The 12,288-nt window shown below is 43.5% G+C and overlaps 1 long non-coding RNA gene across 1 annotated transcript; it reads left to right on the forward strand.

Moving 5' to 3' along the window:
• The first annotated feature begins 229 nt into the window (after positions 1 to 229).
• Positions 230 to 10,327, forward strand: LOC115157448 (uncharacterized). The gene is made up of 3 exons (XR_003868456.1): positions 230 to 372; positions 9,706 to 9,758; positions 10,060 to 10,327. It is a non-coding gene; the product is annotated as an uncharacterized LOC115157448 (long non-coding RNA).
• Positions 10,328 to 12,288: the final 1,961 nt, after the last annotated feature.

The following is a 12,288-nucleotide window of genomic DNA, read 5'->3' on the forward strand; positions in this document are numbered from 1 at the left end:
CCCCATTTTTCTCCACGAATTATTTATCCACTATGTGCCCCCCCCCCCCCCCCCTCTTCCTCCTCCTTCCCACCTCGCTCGTCCAATGAACACCAGACATTTCATCCCACTATAGTGTTCTAGCCAACCAGGACAGTGCTAGTGTACCATGTGACCTGAATTCCCTCCCTCTTGTCTCAACAGATGGGGTGGACTTCGATTCAGACGTGGGCAGCACAGAGAGATTCAACGCGATGGGTTGCGGTGAGAATGCCACTGTGGCAGTCTTCAAGGATTCCGTCTACAGTTGAAAAATCGATGCTCATTATCAAATAACACCGTTTTTTTAATAGGAGCTTTAATCCTGCCTCTTTGCAGGAATGGAAGTGATTCGTAAGTATAGCAATAATTTATTTGGTGCCTAAATTATTCCGTTTTTGTTTATTTTCAAGGAAATTAATATGCATGTTTCGATTGAAACAGAAAAGGAAAAACATATTCCAAATGATGTAGCATATTTTATATTTGTTTATAAACCCCCAAAATAATATAACCCAATGTATGCTATTGTTTACCATGGATGCTGAATAGTTTGGGTTTGCTCACCTTCTTTGAATTAGACTACAATTGTATTGAGAGAAAATTAGTATCAATACAATTAAACTATCCGTTGATATGATTTAACCGTTAACCAGTGGGGAAACTCGTTGGTTTAGCACTTCCTTTAATAAATTAATAAGTGCGCTAAACTCAAGAAGGGCGCGTTTCCGCCCGCCCGGGATCGGCACGCTCGAGCTCCTATTATTGGTGGCTGTAAAGAACATCTCTAAATTACATCAGCGCACGTGAATCCTTCCAACCTGCCTAAAGAAAATGTGTTTTTCTGAGAGTATGGAGCCTATGCTACCTAGTCTAAATGTTAGAATAATTGTTCACTATCTAGCATATTGTGTAAAGATTATTTCTGGCATATCTGCGTACATCGACCAATGCAATTTTTACGGAAAGTTCCGGATCAGCCTATAGGCCTATATGTGAAAGTTTTTCTCTTTTTGTTTGGGTTGAATATAATCCAAGAAATCAATGCATTTGAACATCAACCTTTGTTTCTATATTTTTTCGTCTCAAAGTACGGGTTGCAATTGCAGGAGAAACCGCAGCATTTGAATCAGGGTGTGAACCCTGGAACCAGTCAGATTAAACCTGTCTGGCACAATGGGCATTGGATTTAAAGTAGCCATAACATCCATAACCTAAACTAGAGTTTATCAGGGATATAATGAAGCAAACCTAAACAGAGCCTCATGGTCTGGACAATGGGGTTTACACCATCTTTGTTTATGTCAGTACACCTCCCCCGACCAACCACAGCCCAGCCGAGTCGAGGAGAGAGACACCTGAATCCCAGACTAACGATCAACAGAGCCTTCCTCCCTCGGTGTGTCTGAAAGCAGTGTCTACCGCGTCCCCCTCCCCCCGTTACCGCACAGTCACAGCTCCGCACGCAATGTTCTCTAGCTGGCGCGTCGAGTTGTCAACGGAACAGGGCGCGGAACGGTGGCGCTGCGGGCACACCTGCGCAGACTCAGTCAGGTCCTCATATAAAATCATGTGTTTAGAGTTATATCAAATCAAAGAAGAGCCTTCGGGTAGCATAAGACTGTCATGAATGATTGCAGTTGACAAATTGCTCACTCACAAGGGGGAGAGCTTGTCCCCTGAAGTTTTTGAGATTGGAGGACAGATAGGACCCATGTTGCGCACTAATTGCGGGATTTTAACTGATATGCTACGGGTTATTAGGCTACCGTTCTGTTAACATCTGTCTGTAAATCGCTTTAAAATGAAGAAATTGCCTTTTATGTAAATGTTATAGAAATACTTTCCAATCCATGAATGTCTCAGAAATGTGAATTTTAAGCTATAAATCTGGACTCAAATGAAATATTTAGATGCATTTTCTATCTGAAACCCCCTGGCTCCAGACTACTCCACTGCCTACCATGCTTGATGCTGAGGCTCCTCTCTCTCTTTATCTCTCACTCTCTCTCTGCCTGCATTCACAGTGCCAAGCCCCAAAGTGCCTTAAGGTTAATGAGGCAATCTTCATAAATTCTTTTGCCATCTGGAGATGCTTCGTGGTAGCAAGATCCTGTAATGTGAAGAATGTTTGCACAGAGTGCCCACACTTTTATGAACAAATTCACGCAAGCCAATATCTTTTTTTTTAGTTGTAATGGCTATTCTATTGATGACAGCATGCTACAAATAATGACAATTATGGAGTATTTTTAGCAGTAGGTAAGCATAGTACACAAATGCTGTCTATTACTACGTCCAGTGGTGGTGGTGGTATTATGGTCATTAGGATTTAGGCTCTCCTCACAGGGCTAAATTACACTTAATTCATTTTAGCGTCCTCTGTTGTCTGCCCAGGAACGACAGAGCAGGACATGCTAATCATTCAAGATGTAGAGGAGGAGTGTGTGTGTGCGTGTGTGTGTGTGTGTGTGAGTGAGTGAGTGTCTGTGGATCTGCCAACATGAGGGGGAAGTAGCTTTGCTTTGGGAGGAAATGGTTTTAAACAGGCAGGATATTTTATATAAAAGGTTTACATTTGAAATTTGGATGAAATAACCCCACCATGTCTTTCTCCTGAAGAGGTGGGGAGGCAGATGTGTTCTAGCTTATCTCTTCCACCTGTGGCAAACGATGGATCAACATCATTTCTTCTCACTGGAGGGAGTGCACAGTATATAGGCCCAGTATGTGTGCTGGGTTGGAATGGGCATTCTCTAGTCGCAAAAGTAGAGAACTGGAATAGGCATTCTCTAGTCACAACAGTAGATACCTGGAATAGGCATTCTCTAGTCACAACAGTACAGAACTGGAATGGGCCTTCTCTAGTCACAACAGTAGAGAACTGGAATAGGCATTCTCTAGTCACAACAGTACAGAACTGGAATGGGCCTTCTCTAGTCACAACAGTAGAGAACTGGAATAGGCATTCTCTAGTCGCAACAGTAGAGAACTGGAATGGGCATTCTCTAGTCGCAACAGTACAAACCTGGAATAGGCATTCTCTAGTCACAACAATACAGAACTGGAATGGGCCTTCTCTAGTCGCAACAGTACAGAACTGGAATGGGCCTTCTCTAGTCACAACAGTACAGAACTGGAATGGGCCTTCTCTAGTCACAACAGTACAGAACTGGAATGGGCCTTCTCTAGTCACAACAGTACAAACCTGGAATGGGCATTCTCTAGTCACAACAGTAGAGAACTGGAATAGGCATTCTCTAGTCGCAACAGTAGAGAACTGGAATAGGCATTCTCTAGTCGCAACAGTAGAGAACTGGAATAGGCCTTCTCTAGTCGCAACAGTACAGAACTGGAATGGGCATTCTCTAGTCACAACAGTACAGAACTGGAATGGGCCTTCTCTAGTCGCAACAGTAGAGAACTGGAATAGGCATTCTCTAGTCACAACAATACAGAACTGGAATGGGCATTCTCTAGTCACAACAGTAGAGAACTGGAATAGGCATTCTCTAGTCACAACAGTACAGAACTGGAATAGGCATTCTCTAGTCACAACAGTACAGAACTGGAATGGGCATTCTCTAGTCACAACAGTACAGAACTGGAATGGGCCTTCTCTAGTCACAACAGTACAGAACTGGAATGGGCATTCTCTAGTCACAACAGCAAGAGTAGAGAACTGAGGGAATTTGACAGGCTGAGACAGTCCATCAAACTGTCACTGAATATTCAGAATGAATATAATCCCTTTTATTTGTAGGAAAATTACATCCTTATCCAGATCACCGCCATGTATTTATTTTTGGATAGAATCACATCAAAACAACTGAACTACATAGATGAATTAATTATATCTTGAAAAACATATATATTTTTTGGTCATAAATTTCCTGAAGCCTTATATACTTTCAGTGCAGTTTTAATTTGCTAACGTGATCATGCTAGTCATCAATTGCTTCACCAGCACATGATCACATGATTGAAGACATCCCCCTCCTTACCCCACGTGCCGGGGCGTCTGTCCACAGGAAGAGGAAGGATATGAAACGCACACTTCCTCCTCGTTGGGCTTTCTACCCCAAACCAAATAATTTAAACATATGATCAAATTTGTCATCCATCGTCACCTAGTCACCTGTCATCTGGATGAGATAGAAAAACAACAGGAAGCTCCATGGAGAATAATGTACTGTACTCGTCTCTACCTCCAGCATTGAAGCAGCCAGAGGCAATGAGCTGCTGGTCTCATCCTTTATGTATTTGCACCATCCCTCTAGAGTGAAACAGGGAGAGTATATCGAGTATTAAAAAATGAGATATTTCAGTACCAGAGATGGATGCTATAACTATTGTATAAAAGTCAACCACGGAATGAATCTATCAAATTATTATTATTTTATAACTTCACAGCCCTCTCTATCTGAGGCCTAACATGACTAATAGTAGTTGGAATGTTTAAAGGGGGGTAAGGGTTAAATGAATGAGGTAATGAAAGAAGCTCTGCACTGTGCCCTGGGCTTTAGCCTTCTCCTCAGTATAGATTACTGAGTCACCTCTGAACTATTACCTCTTGTTTAGCCAATGGACTGAGGTCACTTTCAGGTCTACCCCTACAGCTAGCCAGGTGTCCCTCCTGTGTCATCGCTCCAGTTCCCAGGAGCGGATTGGTTAGATTGTGGCCTTTGACCTTTGGTACCTTTGACCCTTTGTTGTAAAGCAGTCAAGGTCAGTATGAAAATGGAATATCTCACATAACTGGAGAATGAAGTCAGTTACTCACTTTCAAACTCTGTGCGTGCGTGCGTGCGTGCGCGTGAGAGCCTCCTAAATTGATTTGACAGATGACCCGTATAACAGGTAAGACCTGGCTATTCCCCAGGGCCCGGTGACCCATCATAAGGAGGTTAAAGGTAACTCCCCCACCAAATTACCCCCCCCCCACACACACACACACTGACCCCACAGACCCTCTCACCTCACGACCCCTCACCTCTCTCACCTCTCACCTGGTGGAATTCGAGTGGCTAAGTTGTTTCTAAAAGCATCTGCACTCTAAAAATGAGGCAGTGTGTGAGAGTCACCTTTCATTCCCCTTGACACCTTATGGTGTACTCTATAACACTGAATGAACTGATGGACACGACAAGTCTGGTTAATTAATCAAAAACAGATAGCAGGAATGCAGTAGAGGCAAAATGGTGGAATGATAGAGAGTTATTTTCACAGCAAACTTGAGCCACCAATGTGCAGCTTGTAAAATAAAGGAACATAGAGCTGCTGATTGGTTAGGACATGGAGATTCAAGGCAGGCCTGTGTTTCTGTCTTTACCATCATCATCTCCGCAGGATACTCATTCATTTAATAATGAATGAGTATCCCCTCCTCGTGCTGTCTTTAAAGTTACCAGACAAGCATCTCTGAGGAAATGTCTGAATTAAAATGGGCCAGCTACAAACCCTGTCAGTATTGACTATTATAATGCATTATGGAATCAGAGTCTATACCATACTGTCAGCATTGGGGAAAATTCCTTTTGGAAGTTTTGGAATCTCTCCCATTGTTCCAAAAGAAACTGGGGGTTGCATATGGAAGCAGGAACGGCAGGAAATGACAGGCATTCTTTGTGGAAGATTCAAAAATAAACTTGGGTCCTCGCTTCCTGCTGGAGTAGAGGGGGGAACCAGAAGACAGGAGCGGTTCTGTCTGCTGTGAAATGAACTCTAGAACCTTTTAGGTGGCATTTTAGTCCTTGTTAAGTCACTTGCCCTAATTCTCCCTGTACACTTATACGAAGTATATTAGCAGCTTAATGGATATATTGAATATCCCGTCTGGATCAGTTTGAAAGCCTTTTGTCTATCAAATCAAGTGATACTCCATATGTCTACATATTTGGACATTTTTATAGTCCTAGACCTTCTGTGATTCTGTTAAGCAGTAAGCTTATAGATCCTATTGGTCTCATTCCAGTAATAGAACTATCTTGTATGCCCCCATTCACCCCCATTCCCCCCCATTCACCCCCATTCACCTCCATTCACCCCCATTCACCCCCATTCACCTCCATTCACCCCCATTCGTCCCTTTCGTCCTTATTTGTCTCTCATTTTCCTTACTGCATAGCTCCGTCTGTATGTTACTTTATGAGGTGTTACAGTATCGTAGCCAAGACATAGCTGGCTGTAAGTTATACACTGTAAAGCTTTACATTCAGTTGGTGGTTGAGGGAGGAGCCTCGCCCCTCCTAGTTTCACAAACCCCTCTGGTGCTGCTGAGCTGCCAGGAAAGTGAGTGTAGAAACGAAAGAAGAAAAACATTTGACTCCCTTCTTTCACTCTCAATGTCCTCAGTGACACTCATAACTAGAGAGAGAGTACGTGTGTGTGGGTGTGTCTGAGAGAAAGAGAGAGAGATATTACTTTGGTCAAGAAGGGTGCATTTCTACTGTGAAAAAAGGTACTTTGGGCATTCATAAACAACACAAAATGCTTTTCTTTACATTAAGAAATTCTTTAAAATACAGCTGGCCATATTCCTGAATCTGAAGCTCCTGTAGCATTCGTTGTCACTCCATACTGACTACATGGACACATGGTTTACATGGAATAAAACGTCTCTCTCTCTCTCTCTCTCTCTCTCTCTCTCTCTCTCTCTCTCTCTCTCTCTCACCTAACCTTTCCTCCTAACATACATTTTAGATTTAATAACAGATTTTATTTCACAAGCTCCTCCCTCTCCAGCTCTCTCTCCCCCCCCCCCCCCCACACACACACCTTTCCCTCGTTCCTCTCCTGCTGTTATTTACGTCCATTGTGCTGGTAGGGGTAATAGTTCCTGGGGCTTTGACCAGCGTAGCGCGGCGGCCCACGGTTCTTCCATCCTCTTCCAGACAAAGGGATTGAGGAGAAGGATAAAAGGAAACGGGGCCTTGCATCCTTTTTACAATGGCAGCCTCCTTGTAGAGCTTGTAGAACAATGGCAGCCTCCTTGTAGAGCTTGTAGAACAATGGCAGCCTCCTTGTAGAGCTTGTAGAACAATGGCAGCCTCCTTGTAGAGCTTGTAGAACAATGGCAGCCTCCTTGTAGAGCTTGTAGAACAATGGCAGCCTCCTTGTAGAGCTTGTAGAACAATGGCAGCCTCCTTGTAGAGCTTGTAGAACAATGGCAGCCTCCTTGTAGAGCTTGTAGAACAATGGCAGCCTCCTTGTAGAGCTTGTAGAACAATGGCAGCCTCCTTGTAGAGCTTGTAGAACAATGGCAGCCTCCTTGTAGAGCTTGTAGAACAATGGCAGCCTCCTTGTAGAGCTTGTAGAACAAATGGCCCCTTTCCCGCTTCCCCATTTAACAAGCCTTGTTTGTGTTTGTGTCCCGTGTGTGTGTGTGTGTGTGTGCGTGTGTGTGCATGTATGTGTGTGCATGTGTGTGTGTGTGTGTGTGTGTGTGTGTGCGTGTGTGTGTGTGTGCGTGCGTGCGTGTGTGCGTGTGCGTGTGATAGATAGAGAGTGAAATAATCGTACGTAGCATTTAGCCTTTAGAATGCTAGATGAAATTCTGTCTGGTTTTCTGTTGGGCACAAAGCAGATGCCCCGGATAATCATGAGCATTTGGGGTTCCTGCGTCAGATGTTCAGTCCTTTACTGGAGATTCTCCGCAGTGAGCCCTTGCTATTGTTTTGTTGTCTTGTGGTTGTTAGTGGTGAGTTAGTGGTGAGAGAGACTGGGAAATAACACTGTGTACGTAACGGTCTGGTTACTCCCTCAGCTAAGAGAATCATTATCAACAGCTTTGTATAGCACATCAATATCCATAATGTCGCAAAGGAGGTTGAAAGTAGAAAATCATTTAGGCCTACATCTCAATTTACATGTAGAAAAGACTAATCATCAGCCAAACAGCCAATTGAAGTGTTTGTTAGTGTCGGAGTCATATACATGATCCAGTAGAGTATCAGATGTAATACAAAATAACATGACATCCCAGTCTTAGCAGCCAGACATTACTACAGTTGTTCCAGTGTGTGTGTGTGTGTGTGTGTGTGTGTGTGTGTGTGTGTGTGTGTGTGTGTGTGTGTGTGTGTGTGTGTGTGTGTGTGTGTGTGTGTGTGTGTATTACAGTAACCTTTGGGGAGGGTCATCCACAGGAGTCTTTTATGATCACAGACAACCTTCAGTCCTGAGACAACCTGAACCTAGAGACCTCTCTCTTCTGGCCCTCTTCTATAACATCATGAATTCCTTCATTTCCTCTGGCCAGCCTTGGGTGGATGTAAACAACATAGCTGAACAGTAGTTGTCTGTCAGGGTCTCTACAGATGTCTGACGCTACAGATGTCTGAGTTTTCAGTGCTAAAATGATTCAAATCTCAAATGTCACCCTATTCCCTATATATGGCACTACTTTTAACCTGAGCCAAGAGTCTGATAGTTTGGCTATAATAAGGGAAGAGGCAGGTGTGTGGTTTGCCTATAATATATCTATCAATCCACATCTCTGGCTTACACACAGTCAATGAAGAAGAAACATATTTAGTAACTGCTTAAGACTGAACAGGCCCTGTTCTGGGAGCTGTTGATGTGTTTTGTTTGATAGAGAGCCTCATGTTGCTGAGGAGAATGAGTTGGAGAGAGGTCTCAGGTAAGAGGACATTCACATTCAGCTGGTGATCTGCGGCTTTTCATGGAGGGGCTAGGAACAAAGCAGGCACCTGCACGACACAACATTCCAAAGGGTTAAAAAGGTCAGAGGTCACAGGGCCAATCACACGGTGGAACGAATGCAGTGACCCTCCTCCGTTATAGTTAGTGATTATAGACATATAACACGGTCTAAGACTGTTTCCTTCGATAGATAGCTAGATAGAGAGACTAACCCTTTTGTATGATCAAAAAATGCCCTAATAGTGGAAGGAAATGTACATAGAACTAAAACAGGGCCCTGGTCTTGCATGTTGTGTGCCACAGGCAATAACATTACCACATGTTTACAAAGGCCAGACCCTCGTTAGGTAGTCAACCATCACACTGAACCATTCTCTCCACTCTCATCCGATTATGCCACTGTACTGTATCTAATGGCCGCAGTACATGTAATCACTCTGAGTAGGCCTAGTGCAGAAGAAAGAAGGCAACTGTTCAGTATATAATACGTGGATATATTTAAGGAGCTGTAACAAGGTACTCCAGAAAAGCAGTTTTCAGACTCTTATGAGAATACTAAAAGGGTAGCCAATGCAGTTATTATTTTTTAAATGTATTTTTGGAAATCTAGTTTTGGGTAATTGGGCATATTTAAGAGGTTATTACTAAAAGAAAAAGCACCACATCCAAAAAGCGGCCAATGTTTTTATATTTCCTTTCTTTAGGATGTGATGTCTGCTTGTTGTGTACTATGTCTGAGTGAGGCTCTTTCAGGCAAACTGTAGGTCCGTAAGTCTGTAAGTCATTATCAATAGATGTATACAGTGTATTGAACATACTGTCCGGATATATTTTAAAGTTTCGCCCACGGCAGACCACCCTAGACAGACCAGTGGCGCTTCCTGTTGTATTTTCATTGACTGGCCCTCAGGGAAGTGTTTTTAAGACTTCCTGCTTGGATGTACCATAACATTGGTGCTTAAATATAAAACAACTGCGTGATTTGATCAGAAATGCTCATATTATTTCACATCTTTCTCCCTTTAGGTTCCTACAAGAATCAGCCATCGGAGAATCCGCAAAGAACATTTCAAACTGAGGTAATTCTTCCCAGGACAGATACATAGGACTGGTTTCCCGGGCACAGATTAAGCCTAGTCCTGGAATATAAATCATTTTCAACTGAGATTCTACCATTTATCTCTGGGTTTTTTTGGTCCACGACTAGGTTTAATCTGTGTGTGAAACCGCATCTTAAAGCATAAAGGCTTGAACATGCAAATAGCCATATATTGAAATGTCTTGTAGATAAAACAAAAGGCTGTACTGTATGCATTCATTATTCAACAGCAACGAGACATACTGTAACACATTCCTTTGCTTCTTGTTTTTTTCCCTCAGTGTTTTTGTTTGCATAGATCCACTGGCTTATCCTCCTGACTATCACTATGCCTTGAGTTCATTTAGCCGTCATTTATCGTTTCCAGCGAAGAACAGTAAACATAAATACCTCCCTTCCTGCCTGAAATGTAATAAAGGACAAATTTGTGGCAGCTGTGGAGTTTTTCCAAGATGGTCAACGTTACAAACAGAGGCTTTTATTTACTCAAGCAGCTGACCCCCTAAAGCTCTGCTGTCTGAGAAGCAAAGTGTCCTGTATAGACTGGCAGAGAAAGAGACACAATCATATTCATAAGAGAATAACCAGAAACCATGGGCTGGACTGCGATAAGCGTTTCGCAAAGGAGAGCCCTGCTGTTTGCCCTATGGTGTAATCATATAGTTATTTCAGAGGTTTATCTCTATCTTCATCAACATGGTTTTACAAGCATGTGTGTGTTTGTGTGTTCCCTCTGATCTATGTAATTGTTGTGACTCGTATGCCTACAGCTTGTCCCCTCATTCGGGAGGGGTTAGCTATGATCACCCCCCTTGACACACACACTGACACACACACACACACACAATCCCCCCGACACAATGGCAATATTCAGCTGTAGAACAGGGGTCCTCCCTCCGCCTCTGAGGGCACGACATTGAACGGGGGAATTAAGAAATGCCTGGCTGACACTGAGGTTGCCATGGAGAAACCGTTTCTCTCCCCCACCCTGTGTCTGTTTCTTATTTCAGGTCTCAACGGGGGGCAACGGGGGTGTGTGTGTGTGTGTGTGTGTGTGTGTGTGTGTGTGTGTGTGTGTGTGTGTGTGTGTGTGTGTGTGTGTGTGTGTGTGTGTGTGTGTGTGAGCGCGCGTGCACGCATGTGTGATCGAGAAGGGGGTGAGCTAATATGGATTATTATGTCTAATTATAAGGCCTTGATCCTGCCCTTATATATATATAATAGTCAGTGAATGGGGTGTCTACAAGGAGCCTGCTCTAAAATGAAGATACTATGGGAAGAATGATCACTGTATTAGCATATTAGTCCAGAAGGCATCGTTGGAACGGTAGTGTCCTATCATGACGTATGCTCCAGGTTGTGAAGTGTGGTAACAAGACTATAAGTCTATTAGCATACAGTCCATCAGGCTTCCATTGTGGTAAAGCTACTAGCATGTTAGCATGACGTTAGTCTGCCAGTAAATGAGTTTCCCAGAGCAGTGGGCACGCTAGGCTAGCACCCACCATGACGTCAACTCTAAGTCTATGAAAGAGATTGATGAATGAGCGCATTAGCATGTAGCATCATGACGTCAGCCTTGGTTCGTCTTGCTGGCCAGGAGGTTGGCAGGGGTCGTTTGTCCACCGAGCAATGACCTGCCAATGACAATGGGAGCGTTCAGTCGCGAAGGGAGAGGGAGACCAAACACACACACATTCTAGCTCAGTCTCACTGCAGGGACAGCACAGTGTGTGTCCGTCGTATTGTTCACCATGCAGAAAATCCATAAGCACTGTGACTGGCGGAAAAATGGTTCCAACAATATCATTCTAACTCCAGCGTTCAATTTACACAGGGTGTCCAGGGGTGCAGGCAGTAGAATAGAATAGTCCAACAATAGAATGTTATTGTCCATTGGTGGAGAAGGGGAATACATTTAGCTTCATCCCAACCCCCTGAGACAACACACACAGCAGTGTATGTCTCACACTGTCTACACACCATTAGACACCTTTACAACACTTATCAATGCAGACGATTCAAACCCTGCCTGCATCTGTATAAATGTATATGAATGAGTGTACAGTATATACATTACATCTGCATTTGTTCACTGTGATGCAACAATACTAACCCTCTGCTGCTGTATTTAAGGGGCTGTTCAACAGTCGGTGACCAGACGCCTCGGATCCTGCCTTCTTACCCCTCAGCTTCATGTTTGGTTATAAGGTTGTGGTAGATGTCCTGCCTTCTTACCCCTCAGCTTCATGTTTGGTTATAAGGTTGTGGTAGATGTGCTGTAAACATCATTGATTTGTTGCTAGCCTGTTTTGCCAACAAACAACAAGAGAAAGCATTTCATTCTCTATGTTCCTCACTCACTCTAGTGGGGATGAATGCTATTTTATATTGCAGTGTCACAGAAACCAGGTAATGGGGTTTTATTGAAGTGGGCTCTTGAGGCTCTAATTGAATAGAGCCCTGCGTGGTTTTTACATTTATGTGTGTCCTGTCTCCTGCTGTTCTCT

This window comes from Salmo trutta, chromosome 21, assembly GCF_901001165.1.
Source record: "Salmo trutta chromosome 21, fSalTru1.1, whole genome shotgun sequence".
Taxonomy (NCBI): domain Eukaryota; kingdom Metazoa; phylum Chordata; class Actinopteri; order Salmoniformes; family Salmonidae; genus Salmo; species Salmo trutta.